A 16,546-nucleotide genomic window follows, 5' to 3' on the forward strand; every position below is an offset into this window, starting at 1 on the left:
TTAGGTATCTGATACAAATCCCTATAACTTCAAATTGCAATTCGGAGTTGGTTTGATACTCCAACCATTCCGTACAAATTGGTTACCCTTGATTTAATGTAATTTTTGGTAAAAATATGCAGATAAATTCATGATAATCATCATTTTGCATTTAACCCTTGGTTAATGCCTATAAATCTCACTCAAATTCAAGATTATTCACAGCCAGAGTTGCATTTGGGAATGTGCATAAGAATGAATGCTATATGCATTATGCATTGGGCACATTACATTAGTGTAAAAATGGGATCAGACACTGCCCTTGTCCAGAATAAGGCAAGAGGTAAGACCTCCCGCATAAATTTGGGTTTGCATTGCATAATGATACAAGATAAACATCAAAAGCCCAAAATAATTGTCAAACAAACATTTAAACATGTTGCTCACATGGAGCAAGAAGACCTGACGGACAAGCTCATGGCCCCAACCATGAAAGAAGAAGAACATCTCTTTCCAAGAGGAAGATCCACACCAAGAAGATCGAAAGGAAGCATTGAAGGAAGACATGGACACGAGAAGATTGTTGAAATTTGAGCATAATGATGAGCTATGGTGGATCAAACACTAGAATCAACATCATTAACAAAGTGATTAGCAAATAATTAAAATGTAATTAGTGAGTAATTAACAAATAGATTAATGTAGGCATGGATACTCAAAAACCAACAAATTCTCATTAGGGCAATGCCTCAATTTATAGAGTTTACATCAAGCATCTAATCCCTTTGATTTCTCCATGATTCACTCCCAGAATATCTCCACCTCTTGCCTAATTCTCTCCACCTCTTCTCTTTTCCCTGAATATCTCGCAGAATAACTCCACACTCCTAAATTCTCTCATGCTACCCTTTATTCTCTCCCAGTAGATTCTTCTCACCTTTTCACAGGTTCTTTCACAATTACATCTTCTCTTTTACAGCCTCTATCCAAGAGCTTGTTCCCACACACACCCTATTTTTTTGTATATTTCAACACCTCCCCTCAAGTGAATACTCCTAGTACACCTAGACCCTATACCAAGTTTGCCTCCCCTTACTCGGTAGTCCGCGACTAGTGTCTACTCCTCCCCTCAAGTTATCTCAGCACACCTGGACCCTGTATCAAGTTTCTTTCTTACTTGACAGTTCGTGACCAGTGCCTCTAGTCCCTAAACTCCATAGTCCTTGACACTCTCTCTCTCTATGTATCCAAGGCTACTATAACTGGCCGCGACCTTGACTAAAAGTGCTCACACATACATCTACCACGTGGCCTACATCGTCGATGGCTCAGAGGTGGTTTTACTTTGTTGGGGCAGGTTACATTGGGTTGTGGGGTCTCTCTCTCTCTCTCTCTCAGAAAAGATGATCCGACTCCACTTCTTTTGGAGCCTCCATGAAGTTTGCCGATGTCGTTCCTTCTTCACTGGGTTTGCTGAAGCAGTCTCTCGCCATGTATCTTGGCTTTCCACATTTGTGGCAAGTGAAGGTCCTCCCTCCTACTCTGCCTCTTCCTCGTCCTCGTCCTCGAGAGAATCCTCCTCGGCCGGGTGAAGAATGCTTTTTCTTCTCCTGCTATTGAGTCGAGCCCTTTCTTCTCTTTGCCTCTGCTCTCTTGCTCTAGTAGAGCTGCTTCTATCCCTTGTAGCTTCAATTTAGGTACATTCTTTAGTGTTGCTACAATGTTTTCATAATCTCCTTTGTCCACACTCTTCAGAAGTACAGCTAATGCTTCATCATCTTCTACCTTTTTGCCAATAGCTGCCAGCTGTTGCTTAATGCTTTTATATTTGTTCAAGTGTGTGATTAAAGGTTCACTTTCCTTCATGTCCAATTTGTAGAATTGCATTAACAGATTTATCTTTGAATTTTTTGCTTGTGTACCAAATAACTTATTGAGTTCATGCGATGCATCTTTTGCCCATTGTATCCCTGTGATGTGATGAATGATTTCATCATTTAAACTGAGTGCAATAAGTCCCAATGCTTTTTCAATCTTGCTCTTCCACTCATTTTTCTCTCTTTTTGGGCATTAATCTCTCCCTTCAACTAATCCCCACAGATTTTTCCTCATCAGCAAATACATGGTTTTTGTCTGCCATGTATAAAACTGTTCCCCATTAAATTTGGCTATTTCCTGTGCTGAACTCATGGTGATGTGAAGGGGGTCTTGCCTCTTGATCTAATTTCAAGATTCAAGGATAGTGTCTACCCTTTTACAACTCAATCTGGTGTTTAATAGATGATTACAACAAATTTATCAGCATAAAATTACCAGAAATTACACTAAATCAAGGGTAACCAATTTGTACGGGATGGTTGGAGTATCAAACCAACTCCGATTTGCAATCTGAAGCTATAGGGATCTGTATCAGATACCTAATGGTTAATTTGAACCCTCAATTGCACCAAAATATAGTGATTAGCAATGATTAGCAAATTAATGCTCTGTTTTGTGTGCTCTGTTTTGTGTGCTCTGTTTTGTGTGCAAAAAACAGAGTATGCGAGGAGTCCAGATCTGGTGCCTTCCACTTCAAATGAGCTCAAATGCTTTCAAAGGCATCAATAGCAATGAGTCTAATAGAGGATTAAGCCAAGAAACACAAGATTTGACCAAATATTGAAAGCTTAATCTCTGTTTTACCAAAGTCACCTGCTACTACAGATTTGATGAAGAGCTTGGATCTCACTGTAGACTTGATGAAATTGAATTCTGTCTTCACCAGCTTGTAGAGCATGCTTGAATACACCTTGGGCTAAGAGGAATTAGAAGCATTTGATTTGATGAAGGAGAAATCTGCAAATTACTCAAAAAAAATGCGCAGACCAAATCGTCGATTTCTCCTGAATTCCTTCGCAGTTTGCTGCGCCGTCTTGATGAGCTTGAAGCCAAGGATGTTGACTATGTTAGGCTAGAAGCACAAGACCTAATTTAGAGTGTACAAGCTGAATGGAGTCCTCCACTGGTTGGGGGTGAAGGGGGGATGTGAAAAATAACTAAAATTTGGATTATTTTATAATTATCTACTAATCTTGATTAATTAACTAATGGGCTCATAAACCTGATGGATTCTAGGCATGGCTCTGATACCATGTTGAAATTTGAGCATAATGATGAGCTATGGTGGATCAAACACTAGAATCAATATCATTAACAAAATGATTAGCAAATAATTAAGATGTAATTAGTGATGAGTAATTAACAAATAGATTAATGTAGGCATGGATACTCAAAAACCAGCAAATTCTCATTAGGGCAATGCCTCAATTTATAGAGTTTACATCAAGCATCTGATCCCTTTGATTTCTCCATGATTCACTCCCAAAAAATCTCCACCTCTTGCCTGATTCTCTCCACCTCTTCTCTTTTCCCTGAATATCTTCCAGAATAACTCCACACTCCTAAATTCTCTCATGCTACTCTTTATTCTCTCCCAGTAGATTCTTCTCACCTTTTCACAGGTTCTTTCACAATTCTTCTTTTCACAGGTTCTTTCACAATTACATCTTCTCTTTTACAGCCTCTATCCAAGAGCTTGTTCCCACACACAGCCTATTCACTTGTATATTTCAACAAAGAGAAGCTGCCACAAGAAGACTGAAAGAAGAGGAAGACATGGATGCATGAAGAGAAGCTGCCCACGAGAAGAAGACTAAAGACAAGAGAAGATGTGAGGCTCCAAAGAGTGAGGAGCCATGTGAAAATCTATGAGAGAGAGAGAGAGAGAGAGAGACCCCACAACCTAATGTAACCTGCCCCAACAAAGTAAAACCACCTCTGAGCCACCGATGATGTAGGCCACGTGTGGTAGATGTATGTGTGAGCACTTTAGTCAAGGTCACGGGCAACTATAGTAAGCCTTGGACACATAGAGAGAGAGAGAGAGTCAAGGACTATGAGTTTAGGGACTTGAGGCACTGTCGCGGACTGTCAAGTAAGAGAGAAACTTGGTATAGGGTCCAGGTGTGCTAAGTTAACTTGAGGGGAGGTGTGCGACACTGGTTGCGCAGACTATCAAGTAACAGGGAAACTTGGTATAAGGTCCAGGTGTTCTAGGAGTATTCACTTGAGGGGAGGTGTTGAAATATACAAGTGAATAGGGTGTGTGCGAGAACAAGCCCTTGGTTAGAGGATGTAAAAGAGAATGTGTAAATGTGAAAGAACCTGTGAAAAGGTGAGAAGAATCTACTGGGAGAGAATAAAGGGTAGCATGAGAAGATTTAGGAAGTGTGGAGATATTCTGGGAGGTGTGGAGATATTCTGGGAGAGGTGGAGAGAATCAAGCAAAAGAGGTGGAGTGAATCAAGGAGAAATCAGTGGGATTTGATGCTTGGATGTAAACACTATAAATTGAGGCATTGGCCTAATGAGAATTTGTTGGTTTTTGATTATCCATGCCTACATTAAGCTATTTGTTAATTACTAACTAATCATGTCTTAATTATTTGCTAATCACTTTGTTAATGATGTTGATTCTAGTATTTGATCCACCATAGCTCATCACATTGCTGTACAATTTCAACAATATTCACACGTACATGCACAAACACACTTGAGTGTATGTGTGTACACACATATTTTTAGAGAAACATACTCCACATGCATGTACAGACGCATATAGACACATAAGTGCTCACACATACACATATGAATGCAAGCAAAAACTTTATATCCTAGGTTTCTTGTTACATGTATTTACATGTATTTGCATTATTAGATTCTAAGCCTTGGGAGGTTGAAACATAAGCCTTGTGCATGACCTTGTTTGATGGAAAATTAGTTGGAGAATTTAGAAATAGTTTTTGCACTTCTACAAGGTCTTCTATTGTTTACGGCTATTTCGATGGTACCTGCATCGTAAAAATGAGCGACGAAATAAATGTTGAAAAACTCATCCATGCTTATGTTGAAATAAGCATCAAAATGAGGGTTGAAAATAGCGTCGAAAAGAACGTTGAAATTTTATTTTTTTGTTTTTGTTGTGTGATTTCATAAAAAATTTGAAGTGTTTTTAGTTCTTATAGTCCTTATGAACCTAGCTTTTAGTTATGTTTCAAATAAATACAGGGATATGTAGCAATATCAATAAAAATTAATTAGCCAATATTTGGAAAACAAGCATTTTCGACCATGCTTATGTTAAAATAAGCATCAAAATGAGGGTCGAAAAGAACATTGATTTTTTTGTGATTTCATTAAATGATTATAGTGTTTTTAGTTCTTATAGTCCTTATGAACCTAGCTTTTAGTTACGTTTCAAATAAATACAGCCAATATTTGTCATCCATGCTTATGTCAAAATAAGCATCAAAATGAGGGTCGAAAAGAACATTGATTTTTTTTTTGTGATTTCAAAAAATAATTAAAGTGTTTTTAGTTCTTATAGTCCTTATGAACCTAGATTTTAGTTACGTTTCAAATAAATACAGCCCGATATGTAACAATATCAAAAAAAATTAATAAGCCAATATTTGTTTTCCAAATCTTCTACTAATGAGTACAGTATACATGTTTAAATAGATTTGTGGAAACACGTGTTTAATTATAAAAACTTTATAGAAAACTTCAAAAGCAAAAAATCTAGATAAGTGGGTGGTTTCATACAGTCTGAGTGTGGAAACAAAAGTTTAATTACAAAAGACTTTCTAGAAAACTTCAAAAGCAAAAACTCTAGATAGGTGGGTCGTATGATACAATCTTCATTATTTTTGTTCCAAAAATAAACTAATTTGTAACGAGTTCTTTTTACTATGTATAGAGGTGTAACTTACATCATTTTATCTATAAGAAACCACACTACTTTTTTCTCTCCTTGTCTTACACAAACGTTCTCTCTTCTTCAAACCATTCACAAGTATTTGAAACAAAAAAAAGTGAGCATATAATCTTTAATAGATAAATTATGGGTTTGAACTCTTTCAAAAAATTATTTGATGATGCACATGTAACAATTATTGGCCAGGCATGTCGTTAAATGGAAGAAACAAAGTGGCACCCCTATTGTTACTTAAAGGCACCCATAAGTTTACTTTTAAATGTGTTGTTATGTGAAACCCATATAAATTCTCTCCTAGTGGTGCTATCAAGGTGTCCTTAAGTCTTCCTTCCCTAGAAAAATGTCAAGATAAAAATTATAGATAAATGGTATTGCACACTCTTCTTAGGTTTTGTTCCAAAAATAAACTCTTACTCTGTAGTAAGATCTTTTTTCTATGTATATGAAGTCTCACATCATTTTACATGCATATAACCATACGGGTTTTTTTCTCCCTCTTTTACATGTGATCTTTTTTGTAAACCATTCACTACTCTTTAAGAAATAAAATGTGAATATATATTCTCTTTGAAAAACAGTGGGTTTGTACTCTTAAAAATAAAGTAATCCATGAGCAAGTGTTGCTAGGTGTGTCGTAAACCCCGCAGACATAGCAACGCCGCTATTGCCACATAAAGGTATGTATAAGTTTGCATTTATAGGTAAGTAAGACATAAAAGTGTTTGTGGACATATTTATGTCGTGTTTACTGGCCAACTTTCTGGAATTATTTAGAACACCTGGATAGTGAAAATCAAACTTTTCCTTTTTGCATATTATTAGCTATATAGTGGAGGAAAATTAGAATTTTTTTGGGATCACATTGGTTACGTCTAGGCTTTTTAATTTCATAAGAACTCATAGGCTACATTATAATCAAAACGCATAGCTATTTGGACTATATTTGGATCAAAGGCTTTAATTAGTCGATTTCTCATTGCTTTTCACAGTTTTTGGGATATAAATTTCTTCACAAATATATATATATATATCATGTAATACAAACCATCTTAGGCTCCAAATTAATTAGAACTCCAAAATTTAGGTCTTATTGAAAATTCTAAAATATTTAGCTGTCTTTAAAAAAAATAACTTTGAGGATTTTTATATCTAATCAAACAATCATAGACTAAGTTTAAATCTTGCATGCATGTTCTTTACAATGTTATGCTTTGCAGCTGGTGCATTTTGTGAGAGCCAATCGCTTACACACCTATCCTTTTAGGCTCTTTGTTTTAGATGAAAGTTTACAAATTTTGAACCATATTTATTACTATAGAATAAGAGACTACTTCACACATTTTCAAACATCTCGTAAGAATTTAAATAGAATACCTAGTCATTTTATAAAATAACTAACACTATTTTTTATAAGTTTCTCACTTGATGATCTAAATATAAGTAAGGGTTCATAAACATTGTTTTGTTATCAATGCAGTTTTAAAAGTTGAGACCATTACCTTTTCTTCTAGGTAAAATTGAAATATTTAGATATATATTTTTGACCAATTACTTTAGTGGAGACATTGATTTATTAGTATAACTAAAATAAATCACCATATAAGCTCACACTATTGCCATATTTTGGGTATCAAAGACTTAACAAATAAAAAGAGATTCTAAGAACTAAATTTAATTGACTTAATTATCAATACAATACATTTTTTGTCATCGAAATTCTACCTCTCATTTCTTAAATACTATGTTAGGTTTAGGAAAATTTAATAATGAGTTGAGATCATTTTTTTCTTGCATGTAAGAACCTACTTTGTAAATTCATAACGTATTTGGATTATAATGTTGTGGATATATCTCTACTTTGGTGATTTCTCAATTATATTTAAGGCTTTAATTAGTCGATTTCTCATTGCTTTTCACAGTTTTTGGGATATAAATTTGTTCACAAATATATATATATATATCATGTAATACAAACCATCTTAGGCTCCAAAATCAATTAGAACTCCAAAATTTAGGTCTTATTGAAAATTTTAAAATATTTAGCTGTCTTTAAAAAAAACCTTTGAGGATTTTCATATCTAATCAAACAATCATAGACTAAGTTTAAATCTTGCATGCATGTTCTTTACAATGTTATGCTTTGCAGCTGGTAATCTAAATATAAGCAAGGATTCATAAACATTGTTTTATTATCAATGCAGTTTTAAAAGTTGAGACCATTATCTTTTCTTCTAGCTAAAATTGAAATATTTAGATATATATTCTTGACCAATTACCTTTAGTGGAGACATTGATTTATTAGTATAACTAAAATAAAGCACCATATAAGCTCACACTATTGCCATGTTTTGGGTATCAAAGACTCAACAAATAAAAAGAGATTCTAAGAAGTAAATTTAATTAACTTAATTATCAATACAATACATTTTTTATCATGGAAATCCTATCTCTCATTTCTTAAATACTATGTAAGGTTTAGGAAAATTTAATAATGAGTCGAGATCATTTTTTTCTTGCATGTAGGAACCTACTTTGTAAATTCATAACCTATTTGGATTATAATGCTGGATATATCTCTACTTATGGTGATTTCTCAATTATATCTAAGGTTTTTTTATTATTTTAGTAATTTTAATCCAAGGTTTGCCACATTCATGAAGACATGCCTTTAAAGAAGAGAAATGCAAAAATACCACTCCCATTCGCAAGAGATGTATTTTTTAACAAACCCCTGAAAAGAAAAATTTATTTCCTATTGAGCTACCAAACTAGTGTTAGATGTATCATTACTTTTACACCCATATAAATTATCTCCTAGTGGTGTTATCAGGGTGTCCTTGAGCCCTACCACTCCTTGTAGTGATTAGAGATGTGGGTTACAAGCTTAAAGTACCACAAGGCTATTGTGAACATTCTCGACAAGGTAAATGCTGAAGACGAAGATCAAGTTGATGATGAAGGATGTTGATCTTGTTGGTGATGAAGAAGAGTTTGAAGTTCATATTTATTTATGAACTTTAGATATATATATATATATTGTGTGTTTGTTTGTAATTATGTATGTATGTAAATACATACACACACTTGCAATCATGCATGCACACATAGTCACACGTACATGCACAAACACACTTGAGTGTACGTTTGTACACACTTGAGCGTACGTTTGTACATGCACAAACACACTTGAGTGTACGTTTGTACGCGTGGCTTGGCATGAGAGCCACACGTGTATTAGTAAAGACCTAGGGCATGGAAGCCGACCGGTTGGGCATCGAGCAAGTGTAAAGGCAAGCGGGTTGTAGAGGAGACCTAGTTGTGAACATTCTCGGCAAGGTAAATGTTGAAGACGAAGATCAAGTTGATGATGAAGGATGTTGATCTTGTTAGTGATGAATAAGAGTTTAAAGCTCATATTTATTTATGAACTTTAGATATATATATATATATATTGTGTGTTTGTTTGTGTATGTATGTATTTATGTATGTATATAAATACATACACACACTTGCAATCATGCATGCACACATAGTCACACGTACATGCACAAACACACTTAAGTGTACGTTTGTACACATATTTTTAGAGAAACATACCCTCATACGTGCATGCTTGCAACAACTCGCAGGTCACATGCCAGTTATGAAGAATGTGCGGGCGAGCACGGAGGTGGAGCGCCGACCAGATTTTAGCCGCCAGAAGGACAAGTACAAAACACACGCATTGTGGGAATCTGTGAAAGGTGTGGCGTACCTATGCTGACTCTGCTGGGTGGCCTCCCTTGAGAAATAAGGCACGTGTCATTTGACGGCTTTATCAATATTGCAGCATTTTATGGGTGAAAACATCTCCGGTCTAGTGAAAACATCTCCTCCTCGCTCTCGCGCATAAGCTCTGTACTAATGGAGTACCCGCCCGCTATTCGCTCTGTACCAATGGAGCCCTCGCGCGCAGCTATGAGCTCCAGTGTACAAATTATGGTTTGCCCGCCCGCTAGACAATATAGTAAAGCCACGTCAAGCCACTTGGCAAGTGTGTGGAAGGAAATTCAAGGGCAAAACAACTGGAAGGGCTTCCTCGACGTGGAGCCATTGGATCAGACCCTCCGGGCGGAGATCATCCGCTATGGTGAGCTCGCGCAGGTTAACTACGACGCGTTCGACTCCGACAGTCACTCGGTCTACTGTGGCAGCAGCAGGTATGCCGCCCGGGATCTTTTCAAGAAGGTCGACAAGGAGGACTGCGGCTACGAGGTGACCAGGTACCTCTTCGCCACATTGGACATCAAGCTGCCCAAGTTCCTCCTCCTGTCAGAGAGGGATGCATCGGAGCGGTGGACCGGGGACTCCAACTGGATTGCCTACGTGGCAGTGGCCACCGACAAAGAGATGAAACGGCTGGGTAGAAGAGACATCCTCGTCGCATGGAGGGGCACAGTCATGGGCACGGAATGGGTCGCAGATCTCACAGACGTTCAAACGCGTCCGGATTTCGAGCCAGGCCAGAAAAAGGTGAGGGTGGAAAAGGGTTTCCTAAGCTTGTACACTTCCAAGAAGGCGGGGTCCAAGTTCAATGACACGAGCGCCAGGGAGCAATTGGCATGTGCGCTGAAGAAGCTGTTGAAGAAGTATGAAGGGGAGAAGGTGAGCATAACCATAACAGGACACAGCCTTGGGGCGGCACTGGCTGTGTTGAGCGGTTATGACATATCAGCCAACATAGGTCAGTGGAACGGCGGCGGAGCTGGGCAGGCACCGATTATAACGGTCTTCTCTTTCGCAGGGCCTAGGGTGGGAAACTTGGCCTTCAAGCACAGGGTGGAGGAGTTGGGGTTGAAGGTGTTGAGGGTGGTCAATGTGCATGACACGGTGCCTAAAGGTACTTTCATTCAACGTGAATGAAAGAGGGGTGTGGGGCGCCATAGCAGCCCCACACTGCTCGACTTGTGGCCATGGGCCTACTTCCACGTGGGCCAGGAGCTGCGCCTCGATAGTCATGTTTCACCCCACCTCCGAAAGCCTTCTTTCTTCTCCACACGAAACCTGAATCTCCACCACAATCTTGAGGTCTACCTACACACACTAGATGGCTTCCAGGGATTCGGGCGGAAGTTTGCGTCTGTGTTCGCTCGAAACCCTGCCCTAGTGAACAAGTCATCCGACTTTTTGGTGCATAAGCTATTTTTCCCATCCCATTGGTGGCAGGAAAGAAACAAGGGCCTCATAAAGAACCAGTATGGTCAGTGGTCACTTGCCCCTCGGCCCAAGCACCACCGCCCAGAGAACCAGCAACCCTGAGTAAGTAATGATACAACAGGTGGTGGGTAATGATATATAGATAGGTGCTCGTTGTAAATACTACATATTTCACTCTGGAAATCACAAGATCAAAATTGATGGTCTTGAAATCACAAGAAAAGTAAAGTCATAGATTATTGCTTTTGTTTAATATCTCACATCTCGTTTTGAGTTGGGTGGAAAACCTCTTTCTATGGCCAAGCCTCGCCTACACAAAAGACTACATATTTCACTCTTGAAATCACAAGCAAAGTAAAGTGATAGATTATTGCTTTTGTTTAATATCTCACATCTCGTTTTGAGTTGGGTGGAAAACCCCTTTCTATGGCCAAGCCTCGCCTACACAAAAGAGGATATCATCGTTTTAAAAGATTGAGCCAAAATTTTAGTGTTATTAGAACCACTGTGCTCTTATCGAAAATTGTAGTGTTATGAGACCCAATGTGATCTTATCCAAAAAAATTGCAACCCATCACCTACTCCTCCACAAGTAACATTTACTCTTTTAGAACATCTTTTTCTTTTGAAGTTAGATGTGATATTTGTTTATTTGTTCTACTCTTTTGACCACATGTTTGACATAAGACTTTTATGGTCTTAATTTATATATCGGGTTGTATAGGTCATTATCACCTTCCATGGGCATTAATATATCTTTGTTGCTTTTTTTCTTTCTATCTCTATCTTTCATTTCCTCTCTCTCCTTCATTCTATTGTATTTGTCATATAATAGTTTGACCAAGTACTAGCTAGACTTAAAAAAGGATTCACAAAGAGGAATGCCTTAATGAGGCTTCAGAAGGGGAAGCATCGCATTGATCTAAGTAAAAAATATACTAGCTAGTTTCAATCCGCGATTTTACACTCTTGATCACATGTTTAAGAGATATATAGTAAACTCAAATTTCATCAAATTTAGGTGCCCTTTTTCAAAACAAGTTCTACCAATGTTAAAGAACCCTGTTGTTTTGTTGTGTTGATAGATTTTGTACATCTCAAAACTCGGTTTCATCCTTTATTATTAGTTCTTTTTTGGTTTTTTTCCCTATGCATCGAAAGCCTCCTCATTGGTGGACACCCCTCACCGCTGTTGGTTCTCCTCTAGTAAATCATCTATATTAATTTTCTCAAAAATTGTCAATTTTTTTGGTATACTTAGATGAAGAAACCTACTACACACTACCATGGTCTTTCTCTCTGTCTCTAAACCAACCTATGAGCTACCTCTAGTCTTAACTATAACTAATGTTGATGGGTGTGAACAGCCCCTAGCATTTTGGCATTAGCATGGGTGTGAACACCCCCTAGCATTAATAACATTAGCTTAGACTAATCATTTGTGGGAATTGATTATTACAAGATGTCATATCAAGAAGTGTTTCAAAGCAGGTTAGTGGGGAGTTAGGATCTTGTGGAGATTATGGGAGCCCAATAGTCACATGGGTAGCTTAGCAGTCACATGGGTATCCCAAGAGTTACAATATGGGTATCCCAAGAGTCACATGCGTATCCCAAGAGTCACACGGTTGGATGGCTATATAAATCCCCTCTTGTATGCAAATTGGATATGATATGACTATTGTATACTTAGATGAAGAAAACTACTACACATACCATGGTCTTTCTCTCTGTCTCTAAACCAACCTATGAGCTACCTCTAGTCTTAACTATAACTAATGTTGATGGGTGTGAACAGCCCCTAGCATTTTGGCATTAGCATGGGTGTGAACACCCCCTAGCATTAGTAACATTAGCATGGGTGTGAACCAGCAACCCTGAGTAAGTGGTGGGTAATGATATATAGATAGGTGCTCGTTGTAAATACTACATATTTCACTCTGGAAATCACAAGATCAAAATTGATGTTCTTGAAATCATAAGATCAAAATTGATGGTCTTGAAATCACAAGCAAAGTAAAGTGATGGATTATTGCTTTTGTTTAATATCTCACATCTCGTTTTGAGTTGGGTGGAAAACCTCTTTCTATGGCCAAGCATCGCCTACACAAAAGAGGATATCATCGTTTTAAAAGATTGAGCCAAAATTTTAGTGTTATTAGAACCAATGTGCTCTTATCGAAAATTGTAGTGTTATGAGACCCAACGTGATCTTATCCAAGAAATTTGCAACCCATCACCTACTCCACAAGTAACATTTACTCTTTTAGAACATCTCTTTTTTTTAAAAGGTAGATGTGATATTTGTTTATTTGTTCTACTCTTTTGACCACATGTTTGACATAAGACTTTTATGGTCTTAATTTATACATCGGGTCGTAAAGGCCATTCTCGCCTTCCATGGGCATTAATATATCTTTGTTGCTTTATTTCTTTCTATCTCTATCTTTCATTTCCTCTCTCTCCTTCATTCTATTGTATTTGTCACTATAGTAGTTTGACCAAATACTAGCTAGACTTAAAAAAGGATTCACAAAGAGGAATGCCTTAATGAGGCTTTAGAAGGGGAAGCATCGCATTGATCTAAGTAAAAAATATACTAGCTAGTTTCAATCCGAGATTTTACACTCTTGATCACATGGATAAGAGATATATAGTAAACTCAAAATTCATCAAATTAAGGTGCTCTTTTTCAAAACAAGTTCTACTAATGTTAAAGAACCATGTTGTTTTGTTGTGTTGATAGATTTTGTACATCTCGAAACTCGGTTTCATCCTTTCTTATTAGTTCTTTTTTGCCTTTTTTCCCTATGCATTGAAAGCCTCCTCATTGATGGACACCCCTCACCGCTGTTGGTGGACACCCCTCACCGCTGTTGGTTCTCCTCTAGTAAATCATCTATATTAATTTTCTCGAAATTTGTCAATTTTTTGGTATGCTTAGATGAAGAACACTACTACATACTACCATGGTCTTTCTCTCTGTCTCTAAACCAACCTATGAGCTACCTCTAGCCTTAACTATAACTAATGTTGATGGGTGTGAACAGCCCCTAGCATTTTGGCATTAGCTTGAGTGTGAACACCCCCTAGCATTAGTAACATTAGCTTAGACTAATCATTTGTGGGATTTGGGTATTACAAGATGTGATATCAAGAAGTGTTTCAAAGCAGGTTAGTGGGGAGTTAGGATCTTGTGGAGATTATGGGAGCCCAATAGTCACATGGGTAGCTTAGCAGTCACATGGGTATCCCAAGAGTTACAATATGGGTATCCCAAGAGTCACATGTGTATCCCAAAAGTCACATGCTTGGATGGCTATATAAATCCTCTCGTGTATGCAAATTGGATATGACATGACTATTGTATGGACATGATTCTTATACACATACACACACACATGCACACACTCCCTCTCTCTTCTTACACTCTCCCACACATAGAATCTCTCTCTCTCTCTCTCTCTCTCTCTATCACGCATGTATGCACACATACACACACACTTTCTCTCTCTCTCACGCACACATACACATATGTAAATATATAGTATATATAATATTATGTTTTTAGATACATATTCCTATACATGTACACATATACTTATACATATATACATGTATTTAAAAATATAAATACAAACATTGACATAATTTAATTAATTTTGATTAAATTTTAATGTGCGGAGATGGGCGATAAGCTATGGTCACTTTTAAATATATAGATAGATATATCATACACACATCAAAACACACACACACACACATAAATATATAATATACATATACATACATACATCCATATGTATGTATGTATAAATGTAAATAAAAACACACACACACATGTATACACACATATACATATATGTTTTCTATTTAATTTATATTTCTGTTTATATTTTATTAAAAGCTACTTTTTATTCTCTATCTCTCACTCTCTTTCTCTCTCTTTTCACCCTCTCCCTCATTCTCTCTCTCTCTCTCTCTCTCTCTCTCTCTCTCTCTCTCTCTCCAGGTCTATGTCCCATCTCACTCTCCTCAAGCACATTCTACACATAGATGCAAATGTACGCACATGCATGTATATACTCTTTGTCTCACTCACTCACTCTCTCTCTCTCACACACACACATATGTACACACCGCACATACACTAATGCAAATGCACACTCTCTCCTCCCACACAAACTATCTCCTATGTAGAAATTCTGTGCCTCTCTCTCTCTCTCTCTCTCTCTCTCTCTCTCTCTCTCTCTCACACACACACACACACACACACACACACACACATGTACACACCGCACATACACTAATGCAAACGCACACTCTCTCCTCCCACACAAAATATCTCTTACATAGAAATTCTCTGCCTCTCTCTCTCTCTCTCTCATGCACACACACACTCCCTCTCTCTTCATGCACACTCTCGCACATAGAAACTCTGTCTCTCTCTCTCTCTTTCTCCATGTATTTCAAAATCATACCCAAAGAATATCACCATGAAGCTATTAGATCATGACAAACTATTGGAATCACTTCCCAAAATGACATTGACAATATGACCAAGTGCTACAAGATAATGCCATGTTTCTTCCTTAGTGAAATGTTTGCAACAACAAATTTCACAAGCCTTGCTTATCTTGGTGTTAGCACATAAACCAATCCATATAAAAGTGTTGCAAAAAAGGACTTTCTCTATCAATGTGCATTTTGCTTTAGGGAAATAAAAAACAAGATAAGATGCTTTGTTTACTACACAGACCTGCGCTGCTACATTAAGATCTCTCTTTTTAATCAAGGTAAGGTTATTCTTTATATCCCGAGAAAAGCTTAGTATCTTGTTCCTCTTTTATTTTCCATTCTCTTATTTTTCGTCTTCTTAATGTGACAAAAAAATTATGTATACACTTTATGCATGCCAGCTTATGTACAAAGTTTATGCATAGGGATGCTTCTTCTTAAAGCTCTTTTTGAAAAGATAAACAAATTGGGGTTACCTTATATGTGCTTTCTTTTTAGGTTTCCTTTCTCTATTTTGTGTCTTTTTTTTTAAATAATTAGCTATATGCACACAGTAGTCATGCATAAGCTCTTAAAATAAAAAAACATTCACAAAGCTTTTGTTTTAAGACACACCATACCATTGGTTATAATACTTGATTTATCACTACATTTATGGAGTAATAAAGCATGCCTCCCCATGTTACATAATTTCCACTCTTTAGTTATACGACGGGTACGCCCAAATGTTAGTGTACCCTCCTAGCGAATTGGTATTGTGGGTGACCCCACATTAAATACTGGTTACCTAGTGTTATTGGCATAGCTTGAGACCATGCTTGACGGGTGTATGTTGTTGAGCTGTAATAAGTAGTGCTTAAGAACTATATTGTGGTCAAGTGAAACAAGTAGTGCCATGCTTGACAATTATATTGTGGTCAAGTGAAACAAGTGGACAATGCTAGACAACTACACACGGTTAAAGCTTAACAAGAGGTTTATGCTATTGATGTGCCATGGGGATTTGAAAGTGTAACAAGTGGCAATACACACCATGTT

General features: G+C 37.2%; 1 pseudogene; it reads left to right on the forward strand.

The window, feature by feature from the left end:
- Positions 1 to 9,697: 9,697 nt before the first annotated feature.
- LOC147609512 (phospholipase A1-Igamma1, chloroplastic pseudogene) lies at positions 9,698 to 11,092 on the forward strand (annotated as a pseudogene).
- The last annotated feature ends 5,454 nt before the right edge of the window (positions 11,093 to 16,546 follow it).

The sequence above is a fragment of the Cibotium barometz genome, chromosome 51, assembly GCF_041138505.1.
Source record: "Cibotium barometz isolate CiBa-2024 chromosome 51, ASM4113850v1, whole genome shotgun sequence".
Classification (NCBI taxonomy): Eukaryota; Viridiplantae; Streptophyta; class Polypodiopsida; order Cyatheales; family Cibotiaceae; genus Cibotium; species Cibotium barometz.